This window comes from Schistocerca gregaria, chromosome 1 (genome assembly GCF_023897955.1).
Source record: "Schistocerca gregaria isolate iqSchGreg1 chromosome 1, iqSchGreg1.2, whole genome shotgun sequence".
NCBI lineage: Eukaryota > Metazoa > Arthropoda > Insecta > Orthoptera > Acrididae > Schistocerca > Schistocerca gregaria.
This window is the reverse complement of record NC_064920.1, coordinates 114694835-114707676: the sequence shown is the minus strand read 5'-3', so window position 1 is coordinate 114707676 and position 12842 is coordinate 114694835.

Genomic DNA, 12842 nt, shown 5'->3' with positions numbered 1-12842 from the left:
CAGTTGGGCTCAAAAAATCTGGCTGGAGTAAGATCGACATTCGACGATGTTGACAGGAGCAGGTGAGCTATGGCCGAACTCAGCATCACGAAGAGAGCGGCCCATCTAAGGAGACGAGAAAACTTGAGTACCGAGCAATCGTCTGAAAGGCACTCACAGCTCCAAAATCATCATCATCAACGACACGTTGAGCAACTGGTACTTCAGTGACTACAGGGACCATTAATAGGCAGCTCACAGAAAGATGGCTGACCTCAAGACGCACCTTGCGCCGAGTGTTATTGACCTCCGCACACCAACAAGCACATCTGCAATGGTGTCCGGCAGATTCGACCTGGAATCTCATTAGTTGCAGCAGAAATGTCTTCAGTGATGAGTCCAGCTCCGAAATGAGCCCCGATGATGAGCCAAGAGGTATCTGGAGAAGTTCCAGACAGGGGTGAGGTACCAACTGGATTGTCGCTCTCCATACTGCCCAACAGCCAGGACTGATGGTTTCGGATGCCATCTTTTTTTCATATCAGGACCCTTGGGTTGTCATCAGTGCCACCCTTACGGCACAAAGGTACGTCGGTGATCTTCTAATCCCTGCTTCCTTGCCCTTTATGACCAGCCTTTCTCAGTATGCATTTCAGCAAGATAGTGCCTGCCCGTACACGGCGAAAATTTCTATTGCTTGTCTTCGTGCCTGTCAAACCCTACCTTGGCTAGCAAATCCACCCGATCTCCCCCCAATTGTGAAAATGTTTGAAGCATCATGGGCAGAAACGAAAACTGCTGCCTATTTACAAGCAGTTTTTCACTTCGCACAGAATTTACCAACAGTAGTATGTCACCACCAGTCTTATATTAAAATAACTGATGGGTCTAACATCAGCAACAAGATATCCACCGGTGCTTGTAATTATTAAATCAACTTACTCTTAGGTACCTGTGAAAACTGTTCCTTACTAAGCTGTGAAAATAGTTAATTTTATTAATGATCACCCCACAAATTAGAGAATTTCTGTGATACTAACCTAAGTATTTGAAAGTTTTTATTAACTAACACGGATATAAGTTGGTTATATTACACCAGAATGGTCCTCATATCTTAAGACTTTTTCTCAGCAGGTACATTTTTCCCTAGGCAAAGTCTGGCTTCCGACTGTAGCTTATTGGACAGCAATTTTGGTAAAAAACCAGCAGCTGAAATTTATTACTTCACAGACGAAACGCAAACTTGTGTAATGTGCAAGATCGTATGAATACTTCATTAAAAGCCTTGCAGTTTGGGAAATCTGTCTCAATTACAATCAAATTGATGCTTCCACACCCTTCACGATTCCCCAGTAGAAATTCATTTTACTTTGGACGAAACTGTCAAGCAACTTCTGAAGGGATTTGGAAAATTTCAAATCGTATTTCCTTGTTCTACCTATTGATAACAGATGGATTCCCAATCGCTTGGAAAAGACAGTTTTGGAATTCGCATGAAGTGTACACTGAACCGAGCAGCTACTCGAAAATTCCAGTGACTAAGATACAGAAAGTAAATCTTTGTCGTACGTTTCTGGTTAAAGCTAAAGAGGAATTTTCAGTCCTATCAAAGAAAGTGGTAACAACTTTATTACCTGTCTCGTCCACATATCTGTGCGGAAAGTCTTTTCCTTCTTACATGTACTGTATATAAAAAATAAATCCAGAAACAAACTTCACAGCGAAAGTAATTTGAAACTTTTTATCTTTTGTAACGTGCAAAGCAGGCGAGTTCTCAACGAATTCCAAGGAAGGGTCGACCCAGTGAGTTCCATAAACAAAACTTTTAGAATGGCAGAACATTGTAAAATACTTTAATATTGCATACCATACCAACGCATTGAGCGGAATCTTCGTCAGCCCTTGAGAGGCGGTACAAGTTAAATGTAAAGCATTATACGCATAAGTGCCAAAGAAACTGGTATAGTCATGCGTCTTCAAATACAGAGATATATAAACAGGCAGATTACGGCACTGCGGTCGGCAACGCCTTTATAAGACAACAAGTAGTGTCTGGCGCAGTTCTTAGATTCGTTACTGCTGCTACAATGGCAGGTTATCAATGTTTAAGTGAGTTTGTACGTGGTGTTGCAGTTGTGGCACGATCGATGGAACACAGCACCTCCGAGGAAGCGAAGAAGTGCGGATTTTCCCGTACGATTGTTTCACGAGCGTACCGTTAATACCGGGAATCCGGTGAAACGTCAAATCTCCGACATCGCTCCTGCGGCGCGGGGTAGCCGTGCGGTCTCTAAGACGTCTTGCTAGGGGTCTCGCTGATACTCCTGTAGGAGTTTCCAGTGGTACCTCGGTGGCTCTCTTCTCCTTATTGTAAATTAGTTTAAAGTAGATCAAGTTGTGTGTAAGCTTAAGGACCGATGGCCTTAGCAGTTTGGTCCCATAGGAACTTAGCACAAATTTACAAATTACATCGCTGCGGCCGGTAAAAGACCTTGCAAGAACGGGACCAACGACGACTGAAGAGAATCGTTCAACGTGACGGAAGTGCAACCTTTCCTCTCGTTGCTGCAGATTTCAGTGCTGGGCCATCAACAAGTGTCAGCCTGCGAACCATTCAACGAAACAACATCGATATGAGCTTTCAGAGCCGAAGGCCCACTCGTGTACCCTTGATCACTGCACGACACAAAGCTTTACGCTTCGCCTGGACCCGTCAACACCGACACCGGACTGTTGATGACTGGAAACATCTTGCCTGGTCCGACGAGTCTCGTTTCAAATTGTATTGAGCGGATGGACGTGTAAGAGTAGAGATACAACCACATTATCCATGGACCCTCCATATCGGCAGGTTACTGTTAAAGCTGGTTGAGGCTCTGTAATGGTGTGGGGCGTGTGCAACTGGAGTGATGGGACCACTAATACGTCTAAATACGACTCAGATGTGAGACGTACGTAAGTACGCTGTCTGATCGCCTGCTTCCATTCATGTCCATTCCAGCAGGAGAATGCGACACCTCACTCGCCCAGAGTTGCAACACAGTGACTCCAGTAAGACCATCCTGAATTTAAACACTTCCGCTGGCCTGCAAAGTCCCCAGATATGAACATTATTGAGTGTATCTGGGATGCTCTTGGAACGTGCTATTCAGAAGAGATCTCCACCCCCGTCGTACTCTTACGGATTTATGGACAGCCCTGAAGGAGTCATGGTATGCTTTCAGCACTACTTCAGGCATTAGTCGAGTCCAAGCCACATCGTGGTGCGGCACTCCTGCGTGCTCGCGGGGGCCCTTCACTATACTCGTGTTAGGCATGTGCGCTAGTTTCTTTGGCTCTTCAGTGCAAAAGTATTAGAGTTATTAAAACATTTACTTTGAATTCAGTTACCCTCATGTCACAACAAGTACTTTCTTGTGTTCCAAAACATCCATCAGTTTGTAAAAGATCAAGAACGCCCTATTCCTAGCAGGTCATATTTTCATGATTGTCAAAGGAGTGCATTCCGCACGTGTGGCGCCTTCCCAGCGCTACCCGTTTCCCAGTTGCACCGAGCCGTGTTGACATCCTGGCTCGGCCGCGCGCTGGAAGATCCGCGGGCCTCGTCGACTCGTCGCCGCTCGCGCACTCCGTTGCCGGTACATCTGAGCTCGGCTACCCGCGGTACAGGCAGCAGGTCTGAGCGGTCGGGCGAGTCTATGTAGCGCGGTGCGTGGCTCTGCCGCCAACCGCCCTCGGCTGGGAAGCGCTCTCGGCAATCATGCGTCAGCGCTGTGCGCCCCCTCGAGGCCACTCATGACACTTCGTGCAAAATGATTCTCTGGAGGTCGAGAGTATGCCAGAGTCAACGATAGGTCTCCGAAATGAAACTGATTTCTGCGGGAATTCCGCAGGGCTCTGTCCTTTCACCTCTGCTTTTCAACTTCATATACACTCCTGGAAATTGAAATAAGAACACCGTGAATTCATTGCCCCAGGAAGGGGAAACTTTATTGACACATTCCTGAGGTCAGATACATCACATGATCACACTGACAGAACCACAGGCACATAGACACAGGCAACAGAGCATGCACAATGTCGGCACTATTACAGTGTATATCCACCTTTCGCAGCAATGCAGGACGCTATTCTCCCATGGAGACGATCGTAGAGATGCTGGATGTAGTCCTGTGGAGCGGCTTGCCATGCCATTTCCACCTGGCGCCTCAGTTGGACCAGCGTTCGTGCTGGACGTGCAGACCGCGTGAGATGACGCATCATCCAGTCTCAAACAATCTCAATGGGGGACAGATCCGGAGATCTTGCTGGCCAGGGTAGTTGACTTACACCTTCTAGAGCACGTTGGGTGGCACGGGATACATGCGGACGTACATTGTCCTGTTGGAACAGCAAGTTCCCCTGCCGGTCTAGGAATGGTAGAACGATGGGTTCGATGACGGTTTGGATGTACCGTGCACTATTCAGTGTCCCCTCGACGATCACCAGAGGTGTACGGCCAGTGTATGAGATCGCTCCCCACACCATTATGCCGGGTGTTGGCCCTGTGTGCCTCGGTCGTATGCAGTCCTGATTGTGGCGCTCACCTGCACGGCGCCAAACACGCATACGACCATCATTGGCACCAAGGCAGAAGCGACTCTCATCGCTGAAGACGACACGTCTCCATTCGTCCCTCCATTCACGCCTGTCGCGACACCACTGGAGGCGGGCTGCACGATGTTGGGGCGTGAGCGGAAGACGGCCTAACAGTGTGCGGGACCGTAGCCCAGCTTCATGGAGACGGTTGCGAATGGTCCTCGCCGATACCCCAGGAGCAACAGTGTCCCTAATTTGCTGGGAAGTGGCGGTGCGGTCCCCTACGGCACTGCGTAGGATCCTACGGTCTTGGCGTGCATCCGTGCGTCGCTACGGTCCGGTCCCAGGTCGACGGGCACGTGCACCTTCCGCCGACCACTGGCGACCACTGGCGACAACATCGATGTACTGTGGAGACCTCACGCCCCACGTGTTGAGCAATTCGGCGGTACGTCCACCCGGCCTCCCGCATGCCCACTATACTCCCTCGCTCAAAGTCCGTCAACTGCACATACGGTTCACGTCCACGCTGTCGCGGCATGCTACCAGCGTTAAAGACTGCGATGGAGCTCCGTATGCCACGGCAAACTAGCTGACACTGACGGCGGCGGTGCACAAATGCTGCGCAGCTAGCGCCATTCGACGGCCAACACCGCGGTTCCTGGTGTGTCCGCTGTGCCGTGCGTGTGATCATTGCTTGTACAGCCCTCTCGCAGTGTCCGGAGCAAGTATGGTGGGTCTGACACATCGGTGTCAATGTGTTCTTTTTTCCATTTCCAGGAGTGTATAAATGGCATCCCAACAGCCCCCTTTGCTACGACGAGTTTTTATGCGGCCGATACGGCCTTTCTGACGACTTGGACCAGCTAATCGCTAGGATGCAACAGCAACTTGATGTAATAAGATAAGGATCAACTCGACGAAGACGGCAGCTGTTATGTTCACAAGGAGGAAACCAGTTCTGAACGACAGGTTCCAAATAGCTGATCAATTTATCCCATGGTCGCCAGGAGTGAAGTATCTCGGTGTCTACCTTGACAAAAAAAAAAAAATTGCTCTTTACGCAGCATATTGACGACAAGAAGACGGCAGCCCAGGCCACGTCATTGATTTCGTTCCTGAAGAGTAAGGATCTCATGGCTAAGACTAAACTCCAATTGTATAAGGCGACCTTGGAACCCCACAACATTATATGGCTCCATCTCGTGGGTAGCTACGTACGTCTCCAACTACAACAGACTCCACGCGCAGCAAAACATTTGCTACCGATGGACCACAGGAGCTCCATGGTCGACAAGTCGACATTCCCAGCGCACTCCACGAGACCACTGTACAAGAGAAGGTCCATGACAGGGCTCTACGAGTTTTTGACAAAATCGATGCCCTTAGGGACGAAGTTCGACAATTAGAATCGGTGGGAACGGTAAACCCTGCAAGATGGCACTAGTATCGATTACCGAAGTGAATAACGTTTCACTCCCCATAGGCGATCTGTCGTAACACGAGGAAGCAGTCGTACATAACAGCCTAGACACATTTCACCCTCCACAAGAGATAGACATCACCAAAGACAGCAGCCTAAAGGACCCATTGGGTGCCCAAGCCTAACTCATTGTGTAATAAATAAGGTGTTTTTCTTTTACCCTTACCTCCCGTCCTAGAGGAATAAGTCATCAAGGTTGATCTCTTCAGCGCACACTATATACATGGTGTTAGAAAAAGGTACGGCCAAACTTTCAGGAAACATTCCAAACACACAAAGAAAAGATGTTATGTGAACATGTGTCCGGAAACGCATAATTTCCATGTTAGAGCTCATTTTAGTTTCGTCCGCCTACGCTCAATGGAGCACGTTATCATGATTTCATACGGGATACTCTGCCTGTGCTGCTAGAAAATGTGCCTTTACAAGTACGAGACAACATGTGGTTCATGCACGATGTAGCTCCTGCTCATTTCAGTGTAAGTGTTAGTACGCTTCTCAACAACAGATTCGGTGACCGATGGATTGGTAGAGGCGGACCAATTCCATGGCCTCCACGCTCTCCTGATCGCAACCCTCTTGACTTTCATACATGGGGGCATTTGAAAGCTCTTGTCTACGCAACCCCAGTACCAAATGTAGAGACTCTTCGTCCTCGTATGGTGGACGGCTGTGATACAATACGCCATTCTCCAGGGCTGCATCAGCGTATCAGGGATTCCATGCGACGGAGGGTGGATGCATGTATCCTCGCTAACGGAGGACATTTTGAACATTTCCTGTAACAAAGTGTTTGAAGTCACGCTGGTACGTTCTGTTGCTGTGGTTTTCCATTCCATGACTAATGTGATTTGAAGAGAAGTAAGAAAATGAGCTATAACGTGGAAAGTAAGAGTTTCCGGACACATTCACATAAAATTTTGTTTCTTTGTGTGTGAGGAATGTTTCCTGAAAGTTTGGCTGTATCTTTTTGTAACACACTATATATGTATGGAGGTGGGGAAATCAACAGTGCCGTTCAGCACAGCACAATAATGACACGATCTTCACTTATCTAATATGTCATAGGATCAGATATGAGTGTCGTTCCAGTGATGTAGTAAAGGATGAAAACAGCACATTTTTTGTAGTGTAAAGGCAAATGTGGCAGTTTTTCGCCGGTGAAACACGTGTATGCTTCGTGGTCAGATAACGGTAACTATTAATATACTTTATTTACTTCGTTTATCTCAAAGACGACTTTCACTTCACTTGAAACCAACAACTACGTCGTCCTTTTTTTGCTAGGTGGTTAACTGTAAAAGCTGCTGTTAGAATGCATAATTTTACAGTATTAGTTCTTCAGTGAATTCTGAATTGCAAGCATGGTGGTGGTAACTTTCTAAGGGACCAAACTACTAGGTCATCGGTCCCTAGGCTTACACGCTAGTTAATCTAACTTACGCTAAGGACAACACAGACACCCATGCCCGAGGGAGGAGTCTAACCTCCGTTAGGGCGACTCGTGCCAATCGCGGCAAAGCGCCCCAGACCGAGCGGCTATTGCAAGCATGTTGGAAAGAAGTTGTGTACCAGAAGATCAATTACTGAAGCTGTCGGAGTCTTTGAATTGTCGAGTAAAGGATGATTATAATTAAAGTCCAGTGTGGACTGTAATTATCGTATTGCAGCGAAACTTTAGATATTCCAATGCGTTAACGCGGAATCCATTTACACTGGAAAAAATTAGTTCCAGTTTTCACCACCAGGTGCAAATCTGGCTCTTTGAATGCAAGACATATACAGGGTGAACATTAATAAAATTGACTTAAAATGAAGGAAAAAAAGGTCCTATGAGGTTCTGTCCGGAAATGCATCGTTGCCACGGTGTATGTCGCTGACGAACGACAGTTTTTCCGACACCGTGCCATGATCTGCTCCTGCGTTTCAGGCTGAGTAACTGATGCAGCGTACTGCAAGAATCACGATAGTCCGGTATTCATCTCGGGAACAAGCCGAGATGGTGCTTGCGTACGGCAAAGCATATGGGAACGGTAGAGACGCAGCACGGCTATATCAAAACACCAGACAACATCAGATAACTTTTCAAGCGCTTTTGGGTCTTTGTTTGATCATGGGTGCTTTGCGGCAGACAAAAGTGCATGGAGACGGCCGACTGCCGTACACCAGATTTAGAGGATTGGTTTCTGCAGGATATTCAGATGAACCCTAGCACTAGATCCAGTTAAGTGGCCCACCAACAAGGTGCAAGCCAATGAATGATTATGTGTGTACTGCCTGACAGCAGCTACTATCGCTTCACCTGCAACGAATTCAAGGATTATCGCCAGTGGAATTCGCTCTACGGCAGGGATTTTGTCGATGACAATGAGATTTCTGTCATCAATTCTGTTTACCGGCGAAGCACCCTTTACCAGAACCGGCATCACCAGTATGCGCAATCGTCATCTGTCGGCTACAGACAATCCTCGGGGAGTGCTTAAGTTGTCCCATCAGCATCAATCAGCGTCAATGTGTGGGCAGGACTTCTTGGCGACCACATAAATGGACCGGTAACTATTCCACAACGCCTCGACGGAGGAACGTACCTGCACTTGATGTGGAATGCACTACCTGGACTACATGAGAACGCGCCTTTGGCAATAGGACAGGTTATGTTGTTTCTCCATGATGGAACATTACAGTTCACCGACACCTCAACGAAATCGTCGCTGGACGTTGATAAGAATGGCCCTGTGCAATGGCCTGCTAGAACACCGAACTTAAACCGCTTGAATTTTTATCTCTTGCAGTCATGGACTGTGCGGCTGATCCCGGCAGAGGAACGAGTACTCCCTCGGGCATGGGTGTGTGTTTTTGTCTTTAAGATAATTTAGGTTAAGTAGTGTGTAAACTTAGGGTCTGATGACCTTAGCAGTTAAGTCCCATAAGATTTCACACACATTTGAATACTTTTTTCCTTATGAAGTAATTCATCATCATAATTGTTGTTATGGTTTAAAAACAAAAAAGTACAGTCGTCTTCATAAACGCTGAGAGTAATATTCCATTACACGAAAGCACACGGAACACACGAATCGAAAGAGACCCTTGGGCAGAACTTTGCGTCGCCCCTGATCAGCCAGTCACGTGCGACCACCTCCGGCCACTCTCTCTCTCTCTCTCTCCCTCTCTCTCTCTCTCTATCTGTAAACAGCATCTTTACTTCTGCGCCGGCCGAAGTGGCCGTGCGGTTCTAGGCGCTACAGCCTGGAGCCGAGCGACCTCTACGGTCGCAGGTTCGAATCCTGCCTCGGGCATGGATGTGTGTGATGTCCTTAGGTTAGTTAGGTTTAAGTAGTTCTAAGTTCTAGGCGACTGATGACAGAAGTTAAGTCGCATAGTGTGTGATGTCCTTAGGTTAGTTAGGTTTAAGTAGTTCTAAGTTCTAGGCGACTGATGACAGAAGTTAAGTCGCATAGTGCTCAGAGCCATTTTCTTTTACTAGCTTCCTCTAGCTGTGTCTGTCGCCGTGCCGCGAGGCGGCTGTACAAGCGCCGTGTTTATGCTGTGGTTCAGACATCAGGCACTCTGTTTTCGGCACGGCCAGCGCAATTTATTAGCGGCCAGTTAGCGGGCAGAGGCTGCGGTCTGCAGCGGGGATCGGGCGCTGGGCAGAGCTGGCCGCACTCGTCAGCGCTACACGGCCGCCCATTAGCTCCGCTCTGCAGGGGCTGCATGCAGCCTAGAGCGCGGTCCAGCACGCGGAGGTTTCAAAGGTACTCCACACTAAGGGGAGGGCCACCGTTCAAGTTTGGAACGGGGGAAAATCAGGAAGTGGTTCGAGCAAGTCGGCCTGCAAAACAAATGTTTCTTTTTCCAAAAGGCTCCAACTGCCTACTCACGGCTTCCACAGACACCTGTAAGGCTACCCACAATCTCAATTATCTGTAGAAAACCATTTCTTACTGCATGTGATGATGCACCATACCACTCTCCCAAGCCGGAAAAAATTCCGAACACAAATTCCAGTAAACAAAATATTATAGTCTAGCTTTCCCCAGAAAAGTTCCGTTGCAAAACGATAGGTTGACGTGAGAACTGGTGCCTATCGTCGAGGAAAATAAACTAGGGCATAATTCGCATGTTTAGACACCACGGCGAGTTCAGTAAACAAAAGAGTTTTAAGAACTTTATGAAGGCTTGGTGTCGGTTCCTTCGGACATGTCGGAATGATACACCTATATGGGCAATGGATCCACTTTCTTCATTGCGGATGCACGTGCGTCCGACCTCTTGTGCGAATCTCAGAACAGCGAACGGGAGAAGAATGGACTGCGGATAGGTGGCGTTCGGCGGGAATTCGGAAAAAGGAGTGAGGCGTGCCGAGATAGTACGAGCAGTTGATTGATATAATGCTTGAGTCCCCTACGGCGCAGTCATTAACGTACCTGTCCAGTAAGCAGGAGATCCCGGGTTTGCATCTTGGTCCGGTACACGTTTTCATTCGTCGCCGCTAATCCCGCTTAATGTCCCACTGCAGCTGACAACAGTTGTCGTTTGCTTCAGTTCACAAGTTTCAAGGACGCCATCATAGGACTGTGAAGCGAACACCATTGAACTTGTGTCGACAGCTGGCTGGTGTGGCCGTGCGGTTCTAGGCGCTTCAGTCTGGAACCGCGTGACTGCTACGGTCGCAGGTTCGAATCCTGCCTCCGCCATGGATGTGTGTGATGTCCTTAGGTTAGTTAGGTTTAAGTAGTTCTAAGTTCTAGGCGACTGATGACCACAGATGTTAAGTCCCATAGTGCTCAGAGCCATTTGAACCATTTTTTTGGTGTCGACACCGAATGAGAATTATGTCACAACAAGGAACAAAGTGAAAGTACATCTGGTTGATGGAGTCACTGAAGTAACGGTGGATATTTGACAGAAATGTATGCAGCACGTTTAAAAACTGGAAAAAAATCAATGTGGAACTCTGATAACATTGTTGAAGCTCACAAAGAGAATTTATTTATTAACGACAATAGTAGCAGCAGCAGCAGCTCATCCGACTCCTTAGACGGGTGGCTGTTCTGCCTGTACTGGAAAAAAGTAAAGAGCTTGGCCAATGAAATTACTGGCGAGTAGTTTTATCTGTTTGCTCCATTTTTTTGTCAAAGTCCATCTAAAGAGCTTGTGCTACAGGGAGCAGGAAACAATGAGTGCATAATTGTCTCCATAACCGTTTTTGTTCATTTCCGAAGTGTCACGCACCCTCAGCGCCTTCCTGTTGAGATACTTCACCTTCCGTTTGTTCACCCCCGATGAGCGAGTGATCAGACCGAGTGCAACACGTCTGTGGGGCAGCCTAGAGCGTGGAATTGTTCACCTGCACTGTCTCAATTTGTCAAAAGCATTACAGTTCACTGCACGCTGGTGGACAATCCAGTGTAGCTGACAACACCAGACTGTAGTATTATTGAAAATGCTGGACTGTTCTCAGACAGTTAAAAACGCTTCTCCGAGAAGCGAACCACCCTCTGCCACGTTGTTCTCAGCTAGGAAAGCAGACGTAGTGAGCGAATGGAGGGACTACCTGCGCTACTTGAGGCTTTAATTAGATCCAGTTCGGTGTCAGTGGAACCGCAGGTAGTCGGCAGGGGGCAGGGATTTACGGCGCAGTGGGGCGGCTCTGGCGGATTAGCCGGCAGCTGGAGCGGCTGCCGTCCTCACCCGCCAGACTCATCACATCACCAGCGGCTCCCGGCACAGAGCTCCTCCCACTCTCCCCCCCTCCTCCCCCCCCCCCCTCATCACCTTGACACTCCACTCTCGTCTGGCCGCCGGCGACCTACTCGGTTCAGCGGACCGCATGCTCGATTCGAGGTGCCACTTGCAGCGAGACTCGATACCATCTGATTGTCTTTCTCCCACATGCACTGATAAAGGAGGGGGCGAGACCTTGCGATCCACCTGTTTCTACTAGCTCCCACGTGATAGCCAGGGCCCACTCTACACAGGTGACAAAACCCATGGGATAGCGATATATACATGTAGAGATGGCGACAGCATTGCAAAGATAAGATGTGAAAGGCCTGTGCTATCGTATGTACTCAAGCGTTTCATGTGGAAAGGTCTCCGACGAGATTATCGACGCACGACGGGAATTAAAAAGACTGAAGGCGAAGTGGTAGTTGGAGCTAGACGGTTGAGTCATTGTATTTCGGAAATCGTTGGAGAATGCAATATCCGAGATCCAGAGTGTCAAGAGCGTGCCGAGAATACTAATTTCAGGCATTACCTCTCACCACGAACAACGCTGTAGCAGACGATCTTCACTTAAGGGGACCACACCGTGGTTCAGGTCGAAAAAAATCGATTCTCGATTTTCATCATATTTCGATAGATTAAGGTTTTATTTAAGTACTCTGAAAAGGATTTTGGTGAAAAAACTTTTTTCGGGCGTTTAAAGAGCATTTTCCTACCATGTGTGTTTATATGCCACGCCCACTTTTCTGTCACCCACTGTGACCCCCCCCCCCCCCACTGTCAACTCTAAGCCATATGGACATGCCATTATTAGCAAAACAGAATGTGCAGGGCATGTTCAAAAACGTTTGGGAAGAAGGCTGAGAAAACTAACTGTTAATATGAGGAATAAAAATTGATGGAAAATTGTCGACCAGACAGTGTCTGTTAACTAAAACTGAAATAGAAAACTTGCAGGTATACTATGGGCAGTCAATAAGGATAAAAAGAAAATCTGGAGGCAATGAAGAGAGGTATTCGGGACATATTGTGCAGTAAGTCCTCTACTGATAAGCCATGTCATGTATTT